The sequence below is a fragment of the Echinops telfairi genome, unplaced genomic scaffold, assembly GCF_000313985.2.
Source record: "Echinops telfairi isolate 266 unplaced genomic scaffold, ASM31398v2 ScPeMD7_1713;HRSCAF=2227, whole genome shotgun sequence".
NCBI lineage: Eukaryota > Metazoa > Chordata > Mammalia > Afrosoricida > Tenrecidae > Echinops > Echinops telfairi.
This window is the reverse complement of record NW_022105611.1, coordinates 19,276,980-19,282,006: the sequence shown is the minus strand read 5'-3', so window position 1 is coordinate 19,282,006 and position 5,027 is coordinate 19,276,980. Positions and strand designations below refer to the sequence as shown.

The 5,027-nt window shown below is 46.1% G+C and overlaps 1 pseudogene; it reads right to left on the bottom strand.

Annotated features, from left to right (window-relative positions):
- Positions 1-4,209: 4,209 nt before the first annotated feature.
- LOC115870495 lies at positions 4,210-4,742 on the bottom strand (annotated as a pseudogene).
- Positions 4,743-5,027: the final 285 nt, after the last annotated feature.

Below are 5,027 nucleotides of genomic sequence, written 5' to 3'. Positions count from 1 at the left end.
AACAGGGTGTCTGTAGTGTTCTGTGTGAGTCACACAGCTTGTTAGTCTCCCAGTGTGTGTGAGATCCAGGGGTGGTAGCAGCCCTCTCTCCCTTGTGTGAAACATTTCGTGTCTGTCTTCCCCATGCTTGTGAGAGGGAAATACGGTGTGTGTGTGTGTGTGTGTGAGAGAGAGAGAGAGAGAGATTACATCATTATATAACTGCCAAAGCAGCCTAGTTGACACACAGCCTTAGCCATCTACCCTACTTCCCACTCCCACAGACTAGGTGAAGGGCTAAGATAGATAATCTCCCATTTGTTCCTCCAGACCATTTCTACTCTGCGCTTGGCTTTGAGAGACCAGCCTCTGTGAATTGTCTCAATGGGCCCCTGGTTTCCTGCTTCCAGTTTGGTTTAGCCAATGGGAGGTGCTCACCACAGATCTGGAGGAAGATGTAGGGAATGAGGCCCAGGTCTTTAGGCTCACCCTTGTTTCCTGAAAGATTGCCAGAGTAGCTAGATCTCCCAACTGAGGCTCCCAACTTCTGTCAGTTAGCCCTATCTCAGAACTCATCCTCTCTATCTCTAGATTCCTGGAACTAACCCCCCTGCTCTCCCCTTCAGTCTAGGGGTAGTCATTGATGCTTAACGGTTTCTAGCTTCAAGGACTTTCTGACCCCTAGAGGCTTGCCCACACCTTGCCCATGACTTGCCCATCACTTTGAGTAGCACCTCTTCACATTCTGGTGTGAGATTGCTGTCTGTTTCCTGCCAGGACTGGACTGACTCAGAGGCCCTTGTCCTACCTTTTAATATCACACTTACTATTTCACGTTATAATCATCTAGTTTATATGTGACTCCAATCTTAAAACAAGTTCCTAGAGGACACGAAGCCGTTCCCAGCACTAAGCCTAGCGCAGAGTAAATTCTTGTGGAATAGATGATGGCCAGAAAAGAGAAGACCATTGTGAATTTGACTGTCAGGGAATGCTTCCAAGAGGAACTTTAGAGTCTTGAAGGGCCAACTCCAAAAGTTCACTGCCATCAAGTTGATTCTGCCTCATAGTGAGTCTATAGGACTGAGTAGAACTGCCCCAGTGGGTTCCTGAGACTGTACATATTTATGGGAATACAAAGCATCCCCCTTAGAGCAGCTGTGGTTAACTGACCTTGCAGTTAACTACCAGGGCTCCTTGCCTTGAAGGGTAATAGGACATATTTTTCAAAAAAATCATTTTACTGAGCGCTCGTACAACTCTTATCACAATCCATGCATACATCCATTGTATGTCAAGCACATTTGTATATTTGTTGCCCTTATCATTCTCAAAGCATTTGCTTTCTACTTAAGCCCTTGGTATCAGCTCATTTTCCCCCTCCCTCGCCGCTCCCCCTCCCCCCTCCCTCATGAAACCTTGATAATTTAAAAATTACTATTATTTTGTCATATCTTACACTGTCTGATGTCTCCCTTCACCCACTTTCCTTTTGTCCATTCCCCAGGGAAGAGGTTATATGTAGAGCCTTATAATCAGTTCCTTCTTTCTTTTTTTTCTTTTTTTTAGTTCACGGACTGTTTGTTGGCCTTTAGGAGTGTTCTCCAGTCCAGTCTATTGGGGCACCATGCCCTGGCCCCAAAGTCCACCTTCAGAATTCCCTGGGGACCTCGCTGCTCTGTTCCCTTTCTGTTCTGTTTGCACCCCCTTAGTGTTTTGCCTCGGTGGCGGGATCAGATTGGGCACAATTCTCACACTGTGTCTCCGGTGTTGTCCCCTGTAGAGCTATGGGTCAGTGAGGGACATCATGTCTCATAGTGGGGCTGTCCATGTGGTCCTCTCTGTGGACTGGCTGCTCTAATCGGGAACATTGGCCTCAAGGCCTGGTGGGCCGGGGTGTGCTCCACTCTCTCCTCCTCCCCCTTCATCTGCTCCGTGTGCTCCGATCAGATACGTCTCTCTCCCGGAGTGCAGATTCAATGCCATCCTTTGAAATAAATTCTTCTGAGGGGAGGGGCAGGGGTCCACATAGTAGTTGGGATTGGGGCCAGGCACTCAGCCCTCTCCACTGGGTTTCCTCTTTCTACCCCACCATTCCTCCACCGTCCGGTATCACCACTCTCCCCACTGGTCCTGAGGGATCATCGGCCCTGGATTCCCTGTGTTTCTGGTTCCTATCTGTATCAGTGTGTATCCTCTGGTCTAGCCATATTTGTAAGGTAGAATTGGGATCATGATAGTGGTGGGGAGGAAGCATTAAAGAACTAAAGGAAAGTTGTATGTTACATCATTGCTACACTGCACCCTGAGTGGCTCGTCTCAATAGAATACATTTTTAACCCCAAGGCCAAACCTCTCCTCTGAGCATCAGACTGGTTTATCTAACTGCCAACTTGACATGTGTGTTTGGATGGCATGTTGGGACTGGAACCCTGACTTCCTTCTCCAGCTCTCTACAGTCTTTTATCTCTTGGTAAATAGCACCATCATTTACTCAGATGTTTCAGGGAAATGGTATATGATTTTAACTCTTTCCTCCATATTTAATTTTAACCCATTAGCAAGGTCTGGTCAATTGTGTTTCCCAAACTAAAACAAAACAAACTCACTGCCATTGAGCTGATTCCAACTCATAGATACCAGATAAGATAGGGCAGAACCCCGTGGGTTCCTGAGACTGTAAATGGTTTCTGGAGTAGAAAGCCCTATGTTTCTCCCTCAGACTGGCTGGTGGTTTTGAACTGATGACCTGGTGGATCCAGTTTCCAAGTGAATCTTAAATCAGTTACCATCTCTTCATCCCCATTTACACCATAGTGATTACCTGACTTATTGCGGCAGCCTCCTGATTGGTCTCTTTACCACTCTTGGCTCCCACAATCCACAATGGGCTCACCAGCCTGGGTGGTCTTAAAATGTAAATCTGATCACACCACTGACAAAGTCGAATTTTACAAGAGTCCTTTGTTAAAGAAATGTCTCACTCTTGAGTGTGTTCCAGAGAAACTTTGGAGCCTTCGTATAGTGCAAATAATTTTCTATATTATGCTGCTAAGCAAAAGTTTGAAGGTTGAAGACCATCCAGAAGGACCTCAGAAGAAGAAAGGTGTGGCCATCTGTTTCTGAAAAATTAGCCATTGAAAACCCTAGGGAGCAAAGTTCTATTCTGACACACATGGAGTCACCACGAATCAACCCAACAGCAAGTGCTTTGGAGAAGGTTTATAGCAAAGAACAGACTGGGATGGACTTAATGATCTACTTGGGCTAAATCACTGCAGAGGACTAATATCACAGGTGGAATGCCCAGTAAGCACAGTGATCCTGGGCTTCCATGTGCTTACTGACTAATCTATAGTGAATAGTTTTTCATGTTTTTCACTAGACCTGATTATCTGGTAAGCACAAGTAAACCCATGCTTATCTTGCTTAATGAGTACCCCAGTAAGAAGCTTTGATTTTGTAGAAAAGTGCTGTGGGGTTGGGAGAGAGATAGATGCCAGCCATACCTAGAAGCAGAAACTTTGATGTGGTAAAAAGTATATATGTGAAATTGTTCACAACAGATAAGTAAGTAAACACCAGCAACTCTATGCTTGTATTTGCTTACTGAATCATTGGGGACTGATTTAAACAGACTTTTTTTCCTTACCTCCCCAACCTTTCTCCCTCACCCTACCCCTTATCTCTCTTTCCCAACCCCTCTTCCTGGGTCTCCCAGGATTTCATGTAGCCTTATCTTAAGAAAACAATCTGAACAAAATGGCCCTAATCACAACTTTAATAATTGACTACCCATCCCAGTGAGCCCTGGTGGCATAGTGGTTATGAGTTGGGCTAACTTCAAGGTCGGCAGTTCAAAACCACCAGTCCCTCCATGGGAGAAAGATAGGGCTTTCTACTTCCATGAATAGTTACAATCTTGAAACCCACAGGGCAGGTCTACCCTGTCTTACAGGGTCACTATAAGTCAGCCTCAACTCGATAGCAACGAGAAGAGAAGGGACCCATCCTAGTGGTTTGTTCCAGTAACTTTCTTTAAAAAGCTCCTGTTCCTGGAGCTCAGACCTAGCTCGGGTGTCTTTCTCTCCCCACTGCAATGGTTTTAAAATACCCCATCCCTTTTGCAGTATTTCGCTCTCCCTTTTCCCTTAGTCTTTTCTCCTCCCTTATAAAAATCTCTTTTGAATAAAAATGGCCTTCTCCTATTTTCCTTTTTTTTTTAATTGCTCAAGTACACACATAGACGTGTGCACTCAGGGCAGAAGCTGTGGATGGTTCACACTTTCAATTAGGAGGAAGGGCTTGTAGTACCAAGCCAATCGGTGGATTCAACTCACGATCAGAATCAGCCCGAACTTAGTGTCCTCATCCTTTCTAGTCCACTCAAGATGCTTTCCAACAGCAACAGCTTTCTTCATCGAACTGTACAGATGCTCAGGAAGATCAGGAGGAAGTCCTTGTTGCCTGTCCCAAAGCACACTTGTGGGACACTATGTGAATCTCGTAGGCTTACCCTCGTTTGGGAAGGGAAAACTCCTTGGCCAGTTTGTAGATCTGCTCTTTCTGAAGTCAACTTCAGCCAGGTGGGGATGCTGAGGCGATAGGGCAGAGCCGACTAGGACAGGCCTTTCCCGGGAGCATGTATGGGGTCCACGACGGCAGCAGCCAGGCAGTGAAAATGTCTTTTCCTATCTCAATACTGCCCAGTGTTTTTTGTTCTTTGACAATTCTTGTATACACTCACCTAGGAGCAGGGTCATCGCCAGACCACCCACCTCTCGCCCGAGCCCTCTGAAGCCTTTGTCCTCACTCCTGTCTGAGGATGGGAGCGTCACTGGTGACTCTGGGCCTCTATCTGTCACACATGATAGGAACCTGACTTTGGCTCTTCAGGTTCCGCAAGTCTGTTCACTGGAGCGCTTCCTGGTTCGTCTCTGTTTAACAGGGCTTTCCCTGCCTGTGTGGGTGAGAACATTCCTTGGAAAGCTTCTTGAATCCTGAAGTGGTGATTTACTCTCTGATTATTTCTGATCGAATGCTTTGGT